This window comes from Lactuca virosa, chromosome 5 (assembly GCF_052849685.1).
Source record: "Lactuca virosa cultivar CGN04683 chromosome 5, Lactuca_virosa_CGN04683_v6, whole genome shotgun sequence".
NCBI classification, from domain to species: domain Eukaryota; kingdom Viridiplantae; phylum Streptophyta; class Magnoliopsida; order Asterales; family Asteraceae; genus Lactuca; species Lactuca virosa.
The window spans coordinates 229,553,164-229,575,852 of NC_136430.1; positions in this window are offsets into that span (position 1 = coordinate 229,553,164).

Sequence of the window (22,689 nt, forward strand, 5' to 3'; positions counted from 1 at the left end):
TGAATGAAAACCCTTTTGTATGAAAACCCTGGCTATCTCCAGTAATGTATAGAATGTTTCGTTTGAAAACCCTGGTTACCACCAGTATGTATAGTAGCTTCATTACTTAAAATAAAACCATGTATTGTATTCCCTGGAATCCTCCAGTGTAGTGTATAGTAGTTCTATTGATGAAAATAAAACTATTGAAGAATGAAATCTCGTAAACAAAAGGTTAGTTTATACTCTTGTGAGTTCGTATAACCATGCTTGATATGACCTAGTGACCTCTACGACGTTCTTCAGGCGTTGGACGTTATGACATTTGTCACCCCAGACATGTTTGCCTAACTGTAGCTAGCAGTTCAGGTGTAGGATAGTCAATCCCGAATAGATCTATCCACAAATCTCATGCTCTCCCTCTAGGAGACTCTGGTTATACTATGATAGGATTTAACCCGCACCCTCAAGGGTACAATTGAAGTGATGTCTCACAACCTTGTATTAACTAGTTTACGTGTAGTATTGTGTTCTATTGTACTTGAATCTGAATGTAAGCCTTGTAGAGTAAAAATAATTATACTTAGATAATTATTTAGTGATGTACTCCTGTTATTCGGAAGATAGTATAGTCTATCATAAACTAAGTCTGTCATAGTTTATATGTTTGTTAATGTATACGCTCTGAATTTGTAACACTGTACATTAAATTTCCAAACTATACCTATTATAGTTTGCATGTATGTTATGTACTTGGTTTATGAATTGTTCTGAAAACTATGCAATTATGTTTTCAAGTTGAAAGTGTCCCTTATGCTCAGCATAATACAAATGGGATAAAATATCTAAATGTTTTATAAAATGTGGGAATCGTTTGACTGTATCAATTGCATAAGTTTTAAACTTGTTGAAATCCTTTTGGTTTGGTTCACAAAATCATTTGTGTTTGGCTTGTATTCCCCCCTGAAAACTTTAAAAATCATAAAAGCGTAGGGGTATGAACTCACCGTCAGTTGGGTGCAAGCGTCGAATCAACGAACTTGAAATGAAGACCATCGAGTTGTTGTATGTGACACTCAACGGGATCCTAATAACCATTAATACATCTTTGTAGTTTATTAACGAAACCATTTATTATAGTGCTGGAAAGGTTCTGGGGCGGAGGACGTCATGTACAGTATCATAACAATGCATAATAGTAAACAAGGAACAACATCATCCGTTGCATTAATAGTATAATTCAATACAAGTGTTCTGAGTTAGTGATATAAGACACCAAAAATGAATAATCAAAATATTGACGAGTCTTGAATGTGCTCCATATTCTCAAAAATCTGTCCATCTGTACCTGTCTACTGGTGACCTGAGAATACAAGTTATTTTGAAAGAGTTTATCAGCATTTAAGCTGGTGAGTTCATAAGTACTTTAGTTTCATTTGTTTGCATATGTTTGAAGAAAATGTTTGTAAATGATTAATGTAAATGTTTGTATCTCCTAGAAATTCCTATATTTTCTACTGAAATGTAGTCTTCTACCAAGACTTGATTGTTCTGTATGTTTGTTCTTTTGTAAAAGTATGAGTTTTTCCCAAGTATAACTATCATTGTCAAAATATAGTTTACATTACCGTTTATGTGAGAAGATCACAAAGTGAATGCACATGGGAAAATAATGAAGTACTGTAGTATTGTATATAGCAACTACTGTTGTACTAGCTACCTTAAACCAATTGTTAATTAAAGTATAATGTGATGAGCTTGTAACCATACTTGATCGACTAGTAAAAACACGACGCTCGAAGATGTCGAAATGGTATGACATTCGTCACCCGTAGACCTGCAGGTCCCACTGTAGCTAGCAGCAAGGTGTAGGATGGCCAGTCCAGTATAGATCTATACACAAATTCATGCTCTCCCTCCAGGAGACTCTGGTTACAAAACGTGACACGTCTGTAGGTTGCCATGCCATGAAGTAGTGACTCACATTAGTGTTATAGTATTCTTGTATTTGTATAGTATGTTCCCTCTGTACTAGTATATTGTTTGTTCTCTTGTATAATATATAGTATATTTCTCTTTGTTTCTCATTATAGTATGTTTGAACTGACTTATGTATGAACTGACTCTTGTATGTATCTTTGTACTAGAAATAGTGAGTAATAGACCTCTAAACTATACCTATTATAGTTTACTAGTAATGTTGTTTGAATAACTGAGTATGTTTGTACACCTTTGCTACCTAAAGGTGTTGAACTGAGGTAAAAGCTTTTATATCTACACACATATACATAATATATAACTAAGATTCAAACGACACTCGGACAAATAACAGGATACTCTAAGTCCACAACCAAACAAGGAACAGGAAATAAAGTAAATCATCAGTCCTAAGTCCTTCCAATCTTATTTATATAACTATATCTGTATGGACATGATTTTGACAATATATAAGTTTAAAAGAGTTTAATAAGGACTGTAGCATATAAAAGAGTTTGATAAAGAATTTAGTATGTAAAGGAGTTTGATACAATGTTTTGAAATAGTTTGATTGATAAAACAACTTGAAGTATAAGAATTTCATTTGTTTGATAGTTATTAATCACATGCGATTGATTCAATAACAATGATGTTCAACTTGTATTCCCCCCCTATAAAAGCATTTAAAATCATTTAAAAGGTAGATTAAGGGGTATGAACTCACCTGATGTGAGTGATGCGAATGTGAGATCGGTATAGGTTGCTAAGTGTCAAGTGAAGACTCGAGCACACAAGGATCCTATTTAGCATATAATGACACAGATATGGATATATTTAGTGTTTATACAACTAATCATGCAAAGAAACACATTAGGGACTAGGAAACACTTGAATGGAAGTGTTACAATCACATGTGATTGCACATAAAGAGGGTTTACGGCCACACATGGAGTTCACGGCCATGATGTTTACGGCCCAATGTGTTTACGACCATGGGGTTTACGGCCCTATGAGATTACGACCGTACACTCATGAAGACATATGCCAAAGAGTGTTTTATGGTCCTTTTCTGCATCAAGGGAGTGTGTCTTGACCCATTCCTAGCCTTAAGAAGAGTTTATGGCCAAACTATGAGCCTTTACAAGGGTTTACGGCGAAGGGAGATGCCCATGGCCGTAAACTCTCATTGTTGTTGGGAAATGGTTGTTTTCAAGGATGTATGCTAAGAGCTTCTATAGGATAACTAGTATATGAAAGATTACTTACGTTTTGAAGCTTGAAGGGGGTGTTTAAAGTCCAAGAACTAGTGTGTGTTATTGGTGTTCTTGGAGATCTAACCCAAAAAGATGATTTTCATGGATGAAATCAAATGGTGATACTAGATATAGTCATGTATCAACTAATCAAAGGATGGAACACTTACTTTTTGAAGATCCAAATGAAGAACTTGATGATAGTTGAGAGAGAAATCCGATTTCTAGGCTTGAATGTGTAAGAAATGACTAGAAATGAAGGTAAAACTCATATATAGGTATGAGTTTACGGCCAAGGAGGTGTTTACGACCGTAAACTCTAGTTTACGGCCATAAACTCCTTATGAATTGGAGTTTCCGGCTTGTAAGTTGCACACTGCACTCTAGAATACACTTCCTAACATTCCTTCTTGAAGGTACTAGGCTTATAACACTCAAACAAACCCTAAACAGTGCTAAAAGATAGCAGAAACGAGTCTGACATTGATTATATTGAATGGTTGCACAAGATATAAATTTCGGGTTGTCACATCATCCCCTCGTTAGAGAGAATTTCGTCCCAAAATTAGAGTTTAAGCAATTACAAATAGCTACAAATAACTAAGTAAAAAGATGAGGATATTTCAGTTTCATTTGATACTCGCGCTCCCAAGTGAATTCTGGTCCTCGCTTGGCATTCCAGCAAACCTTCACTATCGGGATACGGTTTTGCTTTGTTTGCTTGACCTCTCGGTCCATGATCTCTACTGGTTCTTCAACGAAGTTGAGGCTCTCGTTGATCTCGATCTCGTCGAGTGGGATTACAAGTGTCTCATCGGATATACACTTTTTCAAGTTCGAGACGTGGAAAGTAGGGTGTACGTTACTATGTTCGCGAGGTAATTTGAGTTTGTAAGCTACAAGGCCGATTCTAGCGATAATCTTGAAAGGCCCTACGTATCTTGGATTTAGCTTCCCACGCTTTCCGAAGCGTATCAAGCCCTTCCATGGTGAGACCTTCAAAAGAACACAGTCGCCCACCTGGAATTCCAAAGTTTCCTTAGTTTGTCTGCGTAGCTTTTCTGTCGGTCTCTAGAGGCTTTCAATCGTTCACGAATCTGAACGATCTTCTCTGTCATTTCCCGTATGATTTCAGGACCTGTGAGAGTGCTGTCAGGAACTCGTCCCTTAGCTAACTTTATGCTCGTGTAGATAACTGTTGTTGTAGGAAAACTTGACAAGGGATAAGTGAGTATCCCATGCCTTCCCAAAGTCTATAACACAGGCTCGCAACATATCTTCCAAGGTTTGAATAGTCCTCCCACTTTGTCTGTCGGTTTGCGGATGGTAGGCTGTACTCATGTCCAGCTTGGTTCCTAGGGAATTCTGTAGCGACCGCCAGAACCTTGAAGTGAATCTACTATCTCTATCGGAGATAATGGATATAGGAACACCATGCAGTCATACAATCTCCCTAATGTATGTTCTCGTTAGCTTCTCCATCTTGTCAGTCTCTTTGATAGGAAGGAAGTGTGCGGACTTTGTTAACCTGTCTACGATCACCCAAATGGTATCAAGACCACCCGTTGTCTTGGGTAACTTGGTTATGAAGTCCATTGTGATCCGCTCCTACTTCCATTCCGGTATCTCCGGTTGCTGTAGTAAACCTGAGGGTTTCTGGTATTCGACCTTAACCTGGGCACAAGTAAGACATTTACTCACGAAGGTAGCAATTTCTGCTTTCATGTTAGGCCACCAGTATAACTTTTTAAGATCCAGATACATCTTATCTGAACCTGGGTGGACGGAATATCGAGTGTTGTGCGCTTCGTTCATGACCAAGTCTCTGAAGCTACCGTGTTTCGGTGTCCAGATCCGGTCCATGAGATATAAGGATCCGCCACCCTTGACTTCCAAATTTTTATCCATCCCTCTCAGGGATTCACCCGCCACGTTTTCAGGTTTCAAGGCTTCTAGTTGAGCCTCCTTGATTTGCGTGGACAAATGTGAATGGATAGTTATAGTCAATGATTTGACTTTGCGACCAGAATATTCTTTCCGACTTAGGGCGTCAGCTACTACGTTGGCTTTACCGGGATGATAACGAATTTCGCATTCATAGTCATTGAGTAGCTCGACCCACCGTCGTTGTCTCATATTGAGCTCCTTCTGGCTGAATATATGTTGCAGGCTTTTGTGGTCTGTAAAGATAGTGCTTTTTGTACCATATAGGTAGTGTCTCCAGATCTTCAGAGCAAATACCACTGCTCCTAACTCAAGATCGTGCGTGGTGTAGTTGACCTCGTGTCTTTAGCTGTCTTGAGGCATAGGCGATGACCTTGCCTCGTTGCATGAGGACACATCCGAGTCCTTGGTTGGATGCATTGCAATAAACTACGTTGTCTTCTATCCCTTCTGGGAGGGATAGTATCGGTGCGGTGCATAAGGCTCATTTCAGCGTTTGGAACACCTTTTCTTGCTTCTCTTCCCAGTCATTGGCCACGCCTTTCTGGGTTAATGTAATAAGCGGTTTGGTGATCGTAGAGAAGTTCTGAATGAATCTGCGGTAGTAGCCAGCGAGGCCTAGAAATTGACGAATTTCTGTAGGCGTCTTCGGTGCTGACCAGTTCTCAATGGCTTTAATTTTGGAAGGGTCCACATGAATTCCTTCTTCACTGACGATGTGACCCAAGAATTCGAATCTTCGGATCCTAAATTCGCATTTAGAGAACTTCGCGTAGAGCTTTTCTGACCGTAGTGTTTCTAAGATCAGTCGCAGATGTTTACTATGCTCCTCCTCACTACGAGAGTAGATAAGTATGTCGTCGATGAATATAATGACGAATTGATCCAGTAAGGACGGCACACCCTATTCATTAAATGCATGAATACTGTGGGCGCATTAGTCAATCCGAATGGCATCACTACAAACTCGTAGTGTCCATAACGAGTTCGGAAGGCTGTCTTCGGAACATCCTCCTCTAGCACTCGTAACTGGTGAGACCCGGATCTCAGATCAATTTTTGAAAAGTAATTCGCCCCTTGCAGTTGGTCGAACAAATCGTCTATGCGAGGCAGAGGGTAACGATTCTTAACGGTTAGCTTGTTCAGTTCTCTGTAGTTGATGCACATACGGAACGATCCGTCTTTCTTCTTCACGAATAAGACCGGTGCTCCCCATGGTGAGAAGCTTGGTCTAATAAAGCCCTTGCTGAGCAGTTCATTAAGTTGACCGGATAGTTCCTGCATCTCAGCTGGTGCGAGATGATTGGGCGATTTGGCTACTGGGGTAGCCCCTGGAACTAAGTCGATTCTGAACTCGACTTGGCGTTGCGGTGGTAATCCTCATAGTTCTTCTGGAAAGATGTCGGGAAAGTCGCATACTACTGAAATGTCCTCTAGGTCTTTCGACTCTTGGCTCGTGTCGACAACATGAGCAAGGAATGCATGATATTCCTTTCGCAAGTACGTCTGAGCCTGAATACTCGAGATGATACGAAGGTTCATGCCGGGTTTGTCACCATAGATAACTATAGCTTCGTTAGATGGTAGATTAAGACGAACGACCTTTTCATAACACATGATGTCAGCACGATGAAGACTCAACCAGTCCATGCTGATTATGACGTCGAAACTTTTAATGGAGACCGGCATGAGGTCGATTGAAAATGAATGGTTATCTAGAGTTAGAGTACATCCTATGTATATACTGCTAGTGCTCTCAGTCTTTCCGTTAGCCATTTCTACTGTGAACGGTTCTTTAAGTGCGCGTGGTTTTTGTTTAAGTAAGTGAGCAAATTTCTGCTTCACGAAACTCCTTTCTGCTCCACTATCAAACAGAATGCATGCATAAGAGTTATCGAGGAGAAATGTACCAGTGACCACAGTAGGGTCAGCTACCGCTTCCTCGTGGCCTATAGCCAAAACTCTTCCCACGCCTCCCGTGCTCCCTCCCCTCGGGCAGTTCCTTTTGTAATGGCCCACCTCGCCACATCCGTAGCAAGCCTGGCCCACACCAGCGCCGGAGACTTGGGTGATTTTCCTTGCCGGAGCCTTGCAGAAACGGGCAGTGTGCCCCTTCCTGTTGCAGTTAGCGCACTGCATCTCCCGGTAGGGTCCATTATGGTGGAAGTTGCACTTGTCGCACTTGGGCAAGCTCCCAGCATACTGCTTCATTGGCGCAGTAACAGTAGGGGTTATCGCATGATGAACAGCCACGACTTGCTGCTTCTTGGCAGATTTCTGCGCATACTTGTTCTTCTTGTTGTCCCAAAACTTCCGCTTGTTGTTAGCGGCTTTGGATGGTTCTGGGACAGTGATGGTTTTTGTTGATGGTGTGAAAACTCCATGATCAATGAGCCGCTGTGCCAACCGCTTGACACTGTCAAAGGTAGTGGGGTTTGAAGCTAAGACATTCCCCTGATATGGAGGCACCAGCCCCCAGATATACCTCTCTATTTTCTTCCTCTCAGTAAGGACCATTCCCGGACAGAGTGCCACCAGATTGCTGAATCTGGAAGTGTAAGCCACTATGTCGGAGCCTTTCATGGTTAGGCTCCACAATTCCTGTTCAAGTTTCTGAACCTCGCCCCTTGGGCATTATTCTTCAATCATGAGCTCCTTCAGAGCTTCCCAGCCCATAGCATTAGCCACTATCAGGGTTAGTGACTTGACATGGTTATTCCACCATGTGAGGGCTCTATCCGAGAAGGTGCAGGCAGCAAATTTTACTTTGCTACCTTGTGGACAGGAGCAGATCTCAAAGATCGACTCAGTCTTCTCGAACCATTGCGAGAGGGCAATGATTCCACCGGTCCCGTTAAAGGACCTGGACTTGCAGTTGGTGAAGTCCTTGTATGAGCACTCCCTAGTGCGCACCGGGACATCACCTTGAGTAGAATGTACCGCTGTTCCACCTCCGCTAGTACCACTCGTACTAAATTGAGTTAAGGCCGCTGCAGATACCGCAGCTTGGAGAGCTGCAGGATTGTATTGTGGAGGAGGCGGTGGTGGTGGTTGAGTTGGAGTTATCGGAGGATTGCGTCTCGATGATCGACGCGGAGGCATCTTTTAACTAAAAGTTTACAAAGGTGAAGATAATAGTAATAATCAATTGTAATTATAATGAGAGTGATCAATGAACTAACTCGCCATAGTTCATCAAACAAATGAGAGTATGATTGAAATAGAGATATAACAGTAGGAGTATGAAAGCACTTAGATAGAGATTTTCTAACAGATTATATAACTGTCAATAATATTGGCATTAATGATGTAATAAGTTCGGGAAAATGACCTAGAAGTAGGTCTTACATCAAGCCATATAGAGAAAATTTTGACAGCATAGAAGTCTAGTTACAGTACTTGAAGGACAGGAATATTTTATAGGAAAAGTGCTACATAGAGCATAGATAAGAAGGCTATTCCTTAAACCAAAAGAAAGGACGAGTCAAGGATCTTCTACCGGCGACGGGTACCCCTCGGGTGAACCCTCAAATCTTCCAGTTGACGCTCTACGTCAAGAAGGTGTCGCTCATGAACTCTTTGACGTGCTCGAAGTTCTACGACTTCAGCTCGGGATGCAGCTAGTTCTTGCTGCAGATCCTCATTGGCTCTCCTAGTCCTTCCAATAGCCTCTTCAAGATGGCGAATGCGGACCGTATTAACACCCGAATTGGCATCAATTTTCATGATTCGGTCGATGGCTGCCCGACCCTGTTCTTCATTTCGAGCAATCCTGCGGACCAGAATAGGCAGGACTTGGTCCGCTGAGCCTCCCTCGCTCAGATTGTAGAAGCTTCTGTCTCCGTTGTAGGGCATGGGTTGGCCCTGTTCCTGACTCCATCTGTTCAAGTTTGTTGCCCACAGGGGTGTGGGGCCTTGAAATGCTGGTCGAGGGTTAGGATTCGGGATTTGAGCCACCTCAGGTAGATTATTGACTTATGGCTCGGAGTCAGAACCCTCGGAGAAGTTTTCTGCGAGGTCATCATCCAAAGGGATTGGATGATTCTCTTCCGGCTCCGCCTCGAGCCATCCAGCATTGCCTTGGTTGGGAAAGTACGGGTCGCCAGGAGGATGGAATCCAGCCATGTTATCTATGCGAGAATAGGGACAAAAGAGATAGTTAATAGACGTACTCCGGAAGATAATTATAAGATGATCCTTAATAGTTACTTCAATACTCGCATAGTGCATACCAGTTATATGTAATCAAAATAAGATAGACCTTCGAATAAGGGACCCTAACTCTAAATCCACAACCAAACAAGGAATGGGAAGTAAAGCAAAGATCACAGATTCTAAGTCTATGACACCTTAGTCACACATAACCTTAGTGTATCCACTCAGCAATTATTGACATACTAGTAAAGACCTTTTTAATTCTCAAATAAGTAATTATAGTAACACAAAATACTCCTATAGTATTTTAAATGTATTATCTGTTCTAATGTTTTCATTGTAGTAGTGCTGGTAAGATTTTAGACTTGTTACAACACCACAAACATTCTTAGGCACATGCTAATCACTTCTCGGAACAATATAGTTGATCAGGCTATATCATCCCCAGATTTGATTATACTTTTAGTTAAATATTTTATTATTTAAAAAGTATAAACTCTTGGTCAGAGTATTTTTAATCCCTTTGCGTTTACAGTTTGTATATCTTTTATGGGTTGATATACTCAATTCACTATAAACAATGCTCTGATACCAATCTGTTACACCCAAAAACCGGAATGGCGGAAACGTTCTGGGGCGGAGGATGTCATGTACAGTATCATAACAATGCATAATAGTAAACAAGAAACAACATCATCCATTGCATTAAGAGTATAATTCAATACAAGTGTTCTGAGTTAGTGATATAAGACACCAAAAATGAATAATCAAAATAATGACGATTCTTGAATGTGCTCCGTCTTCTAAAAAATATGGCCATCTGTACCTATCTACTGGTGACCTAAGAATACAAGTTATTTTGAAAGAGTTTATCAACATTTAAGCTGGTGAGTTCATAAGTACTTTAGTGTCATTTGTTTGCATATGTTTGAAGAAAATATTTGTAAATGAGTAATGTAAATGTTTGTAAGTGTTTGTAGTAAATGTTTGTATCTCCTAGAAAATCCTATATTTTGTACTGAAATGTAGTCTTCTACCAAGACTTGACTGTTCTGTATGTTTGTTCTTTTGTAAAAGTATGAGTTTTTCCCAAGTATAACTATCATTGTCAAAATATAGTTTACATTACCGTTTATGTGAGAGATCACAAAGTGAATGCACATGGGAAAATAATGAAGTACTGTAGTATTGTATATAGCAACTACTGTTGTACTAGCTACCTTAAACCAATTGTTAATTAAAGTATAATGTGATGAGCTTGTAACCATACTTGATCGACTAGTAAAAACACGATGCTCGAAGACGTCGAAATGGTATGACATTCGTCACCCGTAGACCTGCATGTCCCACTGTAGCTAGCAGCAAGGTGTAGGACGGCCAGTCCAGTATAGATCTATACACAAATTCATGCTCTCCCTCCAGGACACTCTGGTTACAAAACGTGACACGTTTGTAGGTTGCCATGCCATGAAGTAGTGGCTCACATTAGTGTTATAATATTCTTGTATTTGTATAGTATGTTCCCTCTGTACTAGTATATTGTATGTTCTCTTGTATAGTGTATACTATATTCCTCTTTGTTTATCACTATAGTATGTTTGAACTGACTTATGTATGAACTGACTATTGTATGAACTGACTCTTGTATGTATCTTTGTACTAGAAATAGTGGGTAGTAGACCTCTAAACTATACCTATTATAGTTTAATAGTAAAGTTGTTTGAATAACTGAGTATGTTGGTACACCTTTGCTACCCAAAGGTGTTGAACTGAGGTAAAAGCTTTTATATCTACACACATATACATAATGTATAACTAAGATTCAAACGACACTCAGACAAATAATAGGATACTCTAAGTCCACAACCAAACAAGGAACAGGAAATAAAGTAAATCATCAGTCCTAAGTCCTTCCAATCTTATTTATATAACTATATCTGTATATACATGATTTTGACAATATATAAGTTTAAAAGAGTTTAATAAGGAGTGTAGCATATAAAAGAGTTTGATAAAGTGTCAAGTGATGCGAATGTGAGATCGGTATAGGTTGCTAAGTGTCAAGTGAAGACTCGAGCACACAAGGATCCTATTTAGCATATAATGACACAGATATGGATATATTTAGTGTTTATACAACTAATCATGCAAAGAAACATATTAGGGACTAGGAAACACTTGAATGGAAGTGTTACAATCACATGTGATTGCATATAAAGAGGGTTTACGGCCACACATGGAGTTCACGGCCATGATGTTTACGGCCCAATGTGTTTACGACCATGGGGTTTACGGCCCTATGAGATTACGACCGTACACTCATGAAGACATATGCCAAAGAGTGTTTTATGGTCCTTTTCTGCATCAAGGGAGTGTGTCTTGACCCATTCCTAGCCTTAAGAAGAGTTTATGGCCAAACTATGAGCCTTTACAAGGGTTTACGGCGAAGGGAGATGCTCATGGCCGTAAACTCTCATTGTTGTTGGGAAATGGTTGTTTTCAAGGATGTATGCTAAGAGCTTCTATAGGATAACTAGTATATGAAAGATTACTTACGTTTTGAAGCTTGAAGGGGGTGTTTAAAGTCCAAGAACTAGTGTGTGTTATTGGTGTTCTTGGAGATCTAACCCAAAAAGATGATTTTCATGGATGAAATCAAATGGTGATACTAGATATAGTCATGTATCAACTAATCAAAGGATGGAACACTTACTTTTTGAAGATCCAAATGAAGAACTTGATGATAGTTGAGAGAGAAATCCGATTTCTAGGCTTGAATGTGTAAGAAATGACTAGAAATGAAGGTAAAACTCATATATAGGTATGAGTTTACGGCCAAGGGGGTGTTTACGGCCGTAAACTCCTTATGAATGGAGTTTCCGGCTTGTAAGTTGCACACTGCACTCTAGAATACACTTCCTAACATTCCTTCTTGAAGGTACTAGGCTTATAACACTCAAACAGACCCTAAATAGTGCTAAAAGATAGCAGAAACGAGTCTGACATTGATTGAATTGAATGGTTGCACAAGATATAAATTTCGGGTTGTCACAGAAAGTGTGTTCGCGGCCAGAAAAGTTCAAATGAGGGTGGGAGTCTCGTATATATAGGTTGGGGGGTATGGTCGGTGGTGGGGTCCAACCGTGAACGGGTTTACGACCGTGATCGGGTTCACGGCCGTGAACACCAGTCAGGCTAGATTTTCGCTGATTTTCGATGGAAACTCGGGTTTTCGTGTGATTTTGGTTCTGAATCATATATATAAAATTCAATTATATAACTAAATGATTTTCCAACCCAAAGGAATTTTGACGGAACTCAATAAATTTAAATTTTATTAGCGGAAATTGGCTAACGGTAACGGAAAAAGGTTCGAGTTGTCACATCCTCCCACCGTTAGAGGGAATTTCGTCTTGAAATTCAAACTCAGAATACAAATCATGGACTCGGAAAAAGATGATGGTATTTCTTGTTCATGGAATCTTCTCGTTCCCAAGTGAATTCAGGTCCCCGCTTGGCGTTCCAGCGGACCTTCACTATAGGTATGCGACTTTGTTTTGTTCGTTTGACTTCCCGATCCATGATTTCGATTAGTTCTTTCACAAAGTTAAGGTTTTCATTGATCTCGATCTCATCAAGAGGGATCACAAGGGTTTCATCAGATAAATACTTTTTAAGGTTCGAGACGTGGAAGACGGGATGAATATTGTTAAGCTCTTGGGGTAAACGAAGTTTGTATGCTACGGGACCGATCCTAGAAAGGAACTCGAATGGTCCTATGTATCTCGGATTCAACTTTCCACACTTTCCAAAGAGTATCATGCCTTTCCAGGGTGAGACCTTCAATAGAACACGGTCGCCAACGTGGAACTCCAAGGGTTTTCGTCTCTTATCGGCGTAGCTCTTTTGTCTATTTGTCGAAGCCTTTAGTCGGTCCCGGATTTGTACGATCTTTTCTGTGGTTTCACGGATGATTTCTGGGCCTGTGAGAGTGCTATCGGGGACTCGACCTTTAGCTAGCTGTGTGTCACCCACCTCAGCCAGCACAGAGGGGATATGCACTTATGGCCATAGAGGGCTTCAAACGGCGCAACCTTGATACTGGTATGAAAACTGTTGTTGTAGAAGAACTCAACCAATGGCAAATGGGTGTCCCACGACTTACCAAAATCTATAACACATGCTCTCAACATGTCTTCCAAGGTCTGAATGGTCCTCTCACTCTGCCCATCGGTCTGTGGATGGTAAGTTGTGCTCATATCCAACTTAGTTCTAAAAGCCTTCTGGAGTGACAGCCAAAATCTCGATGTGAACCTGCTATCCCGATCGGAGATAATGGACACAGGCACACCATGCAGACGAAGTATCTCTTGAATGTCGATTCGTGTAAGTCTTTCCATCTTGAATGTTTCCTTGATTGGCAGGAAGTGGGCGGATTTAGTCAGTCGATCGACAATTACCCTGATGGTATCGTACCCACTCGGAGACTTGGGCAACTTAGTGATGAAATCCATTGTAATCCTTTCCCACTTCCACTCAGGTATTTCTGGCTGCTGAAGTAGACCTGAGGGCTTTTGATATTCCACTTTCACCTTGGCGCAAGTTAGGCACTTGCCCACGAAAGTAGCGATTTCTGCTTTCATGTTTGGCCACCAATGAAACTTTTTGAGATCCAGGTACATCTTATCCGAACCTGGATGAACGGAGCATCTAGTCTTGTGAGCTTCGTTCATGACAACCTCCTTGTAACCGCCGAACTTTGGGGTCCAGATCCGGTCCATGAAATAGTGAACTCCGTCTCCTCTGATCTCCAAGTTCTTTTCTATTCCCCTCAAGGCTTTATCCGACATGTTCTCTGGTTTTAAGGCTTCCAGCTGAGCCACTCTGATTTGAGTGGACAAATGGGAATGGATGGTCATTGTTAGTGCTTTCGCTCTACGACCTGAATACTCTTTCAGCTGAGGGCATCCGCTACCACATTGGCCTTGCCGAGATGGTAGCGTATTTCGCACATATAATCACTAAGTAGCTCTACCCACCGCCGTTGTCTCATGTTCAATTTTTTATGATCAAAGATATGTTGTAGGCTCTTCTGGTCGGTGAAGACAGTACACTTGGTTCCGTAGAGATAATGTCTCCAAATCTTTAACGCAAAGACTACTGCTCCCAACTCCAAATTGTGAGTTGTATAGTTGACCTCGTGTGCTTTCAGCTGTCTCGAGGCATAGGCAATAACCTTTCCTCGCTGCATGAGCACACAGCCTAGGCCCTGATTGGATGCATCACAGTAGACCACGAAGTCCACCGTCCCTTCCGGCAGAGACAAGATAGGTGCGCTGCACAGGGCCTGCTTTAATGTTTGAAACATAGTGTCTTGCTTTTCTCCCCAACAAAAGGGTACACCTTTCTGAGTCAGGGTGGTTAAAGGCTTAGCAATCCTGGAGAAATTCTGGATAAATCTGCGATAGTAGACAGCGAGACCCAAGAATTGACGGATTTATGTAGGCGTCTTCGGTGCTGACCAATTCTCAATCGCTTTGATTTTGGAAGGGTCCACGTGTATGCCTTCCTCGCTAACCACGTGACCAAGGAAAGTTACTTTTCTGATCCAGAACTCGCACTTTGAAAACTTTGCATAAAGTTTCTCCGCCCTTAGTGTTTCTAACACTAGCCTCAAGTGTTGTTTATGATCTTCCTCACTCCGAGAGTAGACAAGTATATCATCAATGAACACTATCACGAACTTGTCTAGGAAAGGGTGGCACACCCGATTCATCAGAGCCATGAATACCGCCGGTGCATTGGTTATACCAAAGGGCATTACTACAAACTCGTAGTGACCATATCGAATCCGAAATGCTGTCTTAGGAACATCACCCTCATGGACTCGTAGTTGATGGTACCCTGATCTTAGGTCTATCTTTGAGAAGTAGCCGGCTCCTTGAAGTTGATCGAAGAGGTCGTCGCTTTTGGGTAGGGGATAACGATTCTTGATGGTAAGCTTGTTCAGTTCACAATAATCTATACACATCCGAGAGGATCTATCTTTCTTCTTCACAAACAAGACCGGGGCTCCCCAAGGTGAGGAACTTGGTCTGATGAATCCCTTGGTGAGTAGTTCATTGAGCTGGCTGGATAACTCTTGCATTTTTGCCGGCACTAGACGGTATGGGGATTTAGCTACGGGCGTAGCTCCGAGAATTAAGTCGATACGGAACTCGACTTGGCGCTCGGGAGGGATTCCGGGAAGATCTTCGGGGAAGACATCCGGAAAGTTGCAGACTTCGGGGATGCTCTCGAGGTCTTTAATTTCCTGCTTTTCATCAACGACATGGGCTAGGAACGCATGGCACTCCTTTCGCAGATATTTCTGGGCTTTGATGCAAGAAATGATACGGGGGTTTGAGCTGAGTTTATCACCATAAATGATGAGTGCTTCGCCAGAGGGAAGATTGAGGTGAATGGATTTTACATAACAAAGGATATCAGCATGATTAGGGCTCAACTAATTCATGCCAATGATGACGTCGAAGCTTTTTATGGAAGCTGGCATAAGGTCGATTGGAAAGGAATGGTTGTTTAGGGTAAGTGTGCAGCCGATGAATATGTCGTTAGTGCTCTCTTTCTTTCCGTTCACCATCTCAACGGTGAATGTCTCTGTTAAGGGCTGGGGTTTATGCTTGAGTAGATGCTTGAATGCATGACTAACAAAACTTCTCTCCGCACCTGAATCGAAAAGAATGTATGCATAAGAGTTGTCAAGGAGGAACGTACCCGTAACAACGATGGGATCAACAATTGCCTCTTCTTGGCCCATCACTAGCACTCTCCCTGTGTTGCCAGCTGTTGTTGCCTTGGGCCAATTCCTCTTGAAGTGCCCGATCTCCCCACAACCATAACAGGCTTGACCAACGACCGCTACAGGAGCCTGATTGGTTGGTTGGGCTGGTGTCTTGCAAAATCGAGTTGTGTGCCCCTTCTTGCCACAACTATTGCATAACATTTCGCGGCACTGCCCATGATGATGAAAGGTGCACTTGCCACACCTCGGAAGGGTACCAGCATATCTATTGGCAGGTGCTTGAGCTGCAGCAATAGCGGTAGGAGTGGTAGCAGCATGAACTACCACAACTTGTTTTTTCTTGGAGGGATCCTGCGAAGACTCGCCCTTTCTCTTGTTCCAAAACTTCTTCTTCCCACCTCTCGCCTTTGCTGGTTCGGGAGCGGCTGTCACTTCATCGACATCAAACCCGTGATCTATCAGGTTCTGCGCTAGACACTTGGCTCTGTCGAACGTGAGAGGCTTAGCAGCCAAAACATTTCCTTGAGTTGGGGGCGTCAATCGCCAAATGTACCTCTCTATCTTTTTGCTTTCCGGTGTGACCATCCCTGGACATAGAAGAACCAGATCATAGAATCTAGCTGTATTGGTGGCAATGTCGGAACCCTTCATCTTCAGGTTCCAAAGCTCGTGCTCCAGCTTCTGCATCTCGCCCCTTGGGCTGTACTCAGTAAGCATAAGTGCCTTTAAACTCTCCCAATCCATGGCATTGGCTACAGGTAGAGTTAAGGATTTGACTCGGCTATTCCACCAAGTCAGGGCTCTATCGATGAAGGTGCAGGCAGCAAACTTCATCTTGCTAGCCTCAGAACAAGCACAAATCTCGAAAATCGATTCGATCTTCTCGAACCACCGGGTCAGGGCCATAACTTCTTCATTGCCGTCGAAGGATTTAGGCTTCGCATTCATGAAATCTTTGTAGGAACACTCCTTCTGGTGTCCCTGGCCACCCTCAAGATTAAGGGGATGGGTACCACTTCCCGACCCGCTAGAACCGCCAGAATTTATCTGCGACATTGAGGCAGCCACAGCGGCTGTGACTGCTGCTTGGAACATGGCCGGGTCGAACTGAGGAGGTGGTGGCGTCGGATCCATCGGGGAATTGTTGTTCTTTCTGTTGGGTCTTTTCTTCGGGGGCATCTTGTTCTAAAAATAATCAGGAAGAAGAGGATGGTAAGTACCCTACATCTTTGAATCAAGAGATATGAAACGAGATATATCTCAGCCTCATAGATAAAGTGTTCTACTAAGCGATAAACAAAGATAGGTTACTAATGCAAGTAAACTATCGCTAGGAAGAAATAAGTAGCAACACTTGGAATGAATCTCTACACTGTATTCGATAGTATTTTAAGTTGTATGCTCTGTCCTATCGATATCTTGTTTTATAAATCTTGGTAAGTTTTAGACTTGCTGCAACACCACAGTCACTCCCAAACACATGTTGGTCATGTCTCAAATAAATATAGTTGATCAGGCTATATTGATCCCAGACATGATTACATAACTATCCAGGTTTAACCGCGGCGTTTAACATCCAAATACATTTGTTTTGTTCTACTTATGATACTGTTTCTAGTACGTATGTATACTTGTATACTTCTTATAAAATACTTATGTTTTAAAAAGTATACTTTTAGTTCAGAGCACTTTGGCCCTTTAGTGTTCATAGTTGTATACCATGTAACGTTCGGTATACTTAGTTCACTATAAACAATAGCTCTGATACCAATCTGTCACACCCCCAAACCGAAACAGCGGAAGCGTTCGGGGGTGGGGGACGTCATATGTATTATCACAACAATTGCATCATAGTAATCAAAGTAAACACAACCATTACATTGAATATATAAAAAGTATTTACATCTGTTTGCTTCATATTTTTATACATAAAAAGTAGCAAAAAGAAAGACGAGACTCTATACGCTCCGTCTTCTTAAAAGTCTGCCGAGCTACTTGTCTACTGATTTCCTGAGAATACAAGTGGTTTTGAAAAGAGAGTATCAGCATAAAAGCTGGTGAGTTCATAAGCATGTTTTTGTAATGAAAACCTGTCATTGAATCTGTAAAATGTTTGTATGCTTTCCAAGAAAATCCAATATTTTCTAACATATATGTTTATTACTTTGTTCTGTAGTAGTGTCTAGTATATTAGTTCATATGTCTGGTTACCTCCAGTTGTATTGTATATCATTGTTTTGAATGAAAACCCTTTTGTATGAAAACCCTGGCTATCTCCAGTAATGTATAGAATGTTCCGTCTGAAAACCCTGGTTACCACCAGTATGTATAGTAGTTTCATTACTTAAAATAAAACCATGTATTGTATTCTTTGGAATCCTCCAGTGTAGTGTATAGTAGTTCTATTGATGAAAATAAAACTATTGAAGAATAAAATCTCGTAAACAAAAGGTTAGTTTATACTGTTCTGAGTTCGTATAACCATGCTTGATATGACCTAGTGACCTCTACGATGTTCTTCAGGCGTTGGACTTTATGACATTTGTCACCTCAGGCATGCCTGCCTAACTGTAACTAGCAGTATTAACCTTGTATTAACTAGTTTACGTGTAGTATTGTGTTCTATTGTACTTGAATCTGAATGTAAGCCTTGTAGAGTAAAAATAATTATACTTAGATAATTATTTAGTGATGTACTCTTGTTATTCGGAAGATAGTATAGTCTATAATAAACTAAATCTGTCATAGTTTATATGTTTGTTAATGTATACGCTCTGAATTTGTAACACTGTACATTAAATTTCCAAACTATACCTATTATAGTTTGCATGTATGTTATGTACTTGGTTTATGAATTGTTCTGAAAACTATGCAATTATGTTTTCAAGTTGAAAGTGTCCCTTATGCTCAACATAGTACAAAAGGGATAAAATATCTAAATATTTTATAAAATGTGGGAATCGTTTGACTGTATCAGTTGCATAAGTTTTAAACTTGTTGAAATCCTTTTGGTTTGGTTCACAAAATCATTTGTGTTTGTCTTGTATCCCCCCTGAAAATGTTAAAAATCATAAAAGCGTAGGGCTATAAACTCACCGTTAGTTGGGTGCAAGCGTCGAATCAACGAACTGGAAATGAAGACCCTCGAGTTGTTGTATGTGGCACTCAACGGGATCCTAATAACCATTATTACATGTTTGTATTTTATTAACGAAACCATTTAGTATAGTGATGGAAAAACACTTGTTATTGGTTTAGGAATGTTACCGAGAGTCGATCGAGATGTAAAAGTGGGCTTGCGGCCAAGATTCACGGTGTGAAGGATTTTGCGGCCGTAAAGGGTTTCCGGCCGTGAACTGTTCTCGGCCGTGAACAGCCCCTTGAAGGGTTTACGGCCGTGAACGATGTTCTTGAAGGAAATACGAACTTTTGAAGGGTGTACGACCATAAACTCAAGAACGACAACACTTGATCTCGATGAGAAACTGATGATTTGATGCTCTAAAACGAGTTTCTAGGCGGATATAACGATAGATGAAGAGAAATCTTGTGGTTCCTTGTGTTTTCGGGTGATGATTTTTAGAGAGAGAAAGTGTGTTTGCGGCCAGAAAAGTTCAAATGAGGGTGAGAGTCTTGTATATATAGGCTGGGGGGTATGGACGGCGGTGGGGTCCAGCCGTGAACGGGTTTACGGCCGTGATCGGGTTCACGGCCGTGAACACTAGTCAGGCCGGATTTTCGCTGATTTTCGAAGGAAACTCGGGTTTTCGCGTGATTTTGGTTCCAACTCATATATATAAAATTCAATTATATAAATAAATGATTTTCCAACCCAAAGGAATTTTGACGGAACTCAATAAATTTAAATTTTATTAGCGGAAATTGGCTAACGGTAACGAAAAAAGGTTCGGGTGTCACATAATCATCTCTAATTAACACTTTATAATAAAAACTTTAAAGAGGTTAAGCTAACCCCGTTTACTAATTCTCGGAAATGGTAAAAGACCATTTTACCCTCTATGGTCTCCAAAGTCCACAACTTGACCAAACCCGATAGTCAACGGATGTCAACGCTCAAGTGAACAGTCCATGTTGACCAACTCGTCGAGTGCATCTATGCGAGTCGTTGAGTTCCTCCTGTTCTTAGAAGAATCGGGAAAATCCAAATCAACTCGCTAATTTGTCTCACCAACTCGTCGAGTTTGCACATCGTCTAGGATAACGGGGAAAACCCTAACCAACTCGTCGAGTTGGCTAACCAACTCGTCGAGTTCCTTCAGCCTTCTCTGTTATTCAGATGTTATTAAGCCTTCTAAGGATGAAATACCACGTCGAGTTCCTTCAGCCTTCTCTAGATCTAGCCTTCTAAGGATGAAATACCACGTAAAGTTGCAAGCTTTATGTCCATGCATGGCATCTAGGGCTAAGTTTGCCAAAACAAAGCTTCAACAAAGGGTTTAAGGCATGGAAGTTGGCCAAAGCTTGATATAGCTTGAGTCTTTAGGCCTAAAGGGTCTAATAATGTGTAGATCTGAAGTCTTAGCTTCAAGGTAATCTCAAAACCACTAATGACTCAAGAAAATGCTAAAAATGGCAATAAACTCTCTAATGGAGAGATCTAACAAACAAGTGATCAAGATAATGGCTTTTTACCTCCAAATTGTCGTAAACACTGAACAGATGCCAGATCCAAAGACTCCTTCTTGTTCCAAGCCTTTTACTCCTCAAGTTCCTTCAAAGAATGCACCAAAACACACACTCTTAGCCTCACTCTCTCTCACAGTAGAAGATAGCTCGATTAGGGTTTATCTCAGGGTGATAAGGTGATGAGGGAGGCGGGGTAAAGGACTTAAGGCCCTTTAAATAGGGTGCAAACCCTAAAAATTTGGGTTTTCTCACTCATATCCAACTCATCGAGTTCGGTCCACTTGTCGAGTTGGCTCTAAAACCATGCATACGATATCAGTCTCTACTCGACGAGTTGGGGTCTCCAACTCGTCGAGTTTCCCTGAAAATATGCATAAAATAAACATTTAAATTTATACCTGAGATTCGGGATGTTACAAGTATCACAATCACTGTTAAAGTAAGAAGCTTGTAGCTAGAAGTGCTACATGCTAGAATGGGATTATATCACATTAGAATATGAAGGAAGGTACATTCCATTATGGAATTTGACTCTAAAAGACCTGAGTCTAAGCGTTCCACCATGCGATGAGAGGTCATTAGAACATGACTCATCGGTCTGTTACGATAAATGAAGGTAAGAACTTATCTTAATTCTTTTAAGAAGGAGAAGGAGTCTTTAATAAGGATATTGTAACTCGAAGGTTACGATTGAAAGTCCAACGTGGGATAGAGAGCGGGTGCAAGATTAAGCACAACCTGCAGTCAAGAAGACCAAGAGTTAGATACTCCTTTGAAGGAACATAGAAGTTACGGTTATTACCTAGGATGAAAGGATAATGCATGGAGTCATTGTACAAACACTATTTTGTTGATGACTCCGGGACGTAATCATCCTAAGGGAAGATAGTTGTAACGCCCGTAGATTCGACGCTAGTCAATTTAGAGACAATAAGCTTCAAAACTGACTTTTTGATAGAAGATTATTTAGAATAAATAATATTAACTATGTTATAGTACATGTCACAAGGTTTCCATACATATAAAGAACGTTGAAATTCGAGGTATAACGAAGAAGTTATGACCCCATCGAAGTTTTCCGACAAAACTGCCACGACAACGGGAATCGTAAAAAATGAGTGTACGATAAAGTACTTTTTAGCCTTAGTGATATAAAAACAAGTTGTAGAGTACGTCTCCACCTACGCGTGGATATAAAGAACGTCAAAATGGAGTTCGTATGTAGAAGTTATGACCTACCGAAGATATAGTTGTCTAAGGGCATGACACGTGGCAGAAACCCTACCCGCCTCAAGTCTACGACGTGAACATTAAGTCGACGACGTGAACATTAAGTCCACGACATGAAAATAGTCAAAGAAACTAATTGAGGCTAGAAAACACATGCTAAGGCTATAGGATGACTCATGGAAGTTCACGACGTGAACCTATCAATTTCACAACGTGAAAATGTCATCCGGACACCTTTCGAAGCTAGAACGCAGATGGAAAGCCTACGATGTGATTCAACCATGGGCCACGATGTGAACATTAAGTCCACAACATGAACTTGCCCAGAACACCCTATAAATAGCAAGTTCGACCCTTTCATTCCTTACACAAAATTCTTTTTTTTCTCTCTCTCTCTCTCTCTCTCTCGTTTGCTGAAGGCATTCCGCGTCCTGAGCCCGACGATCACGAACCACTGACCGTTTCTAGATAGATTCTATCAAATCACACAACTAAGGTGAGTGCATAGTTACTTTCATATTACGCATAGATATGAATTATTTAATATAAATTACGTGTTATGTGTGTATATTATCTGTGTTCCTAATATCTATGTTAGATGAACGATTTATACATGTTTACGTGATTTAAATTGTATATGTATGTTTATACTTATAAATATATATTGCATAGTGACGGGTGATGAGAGATAGGTGATGATAG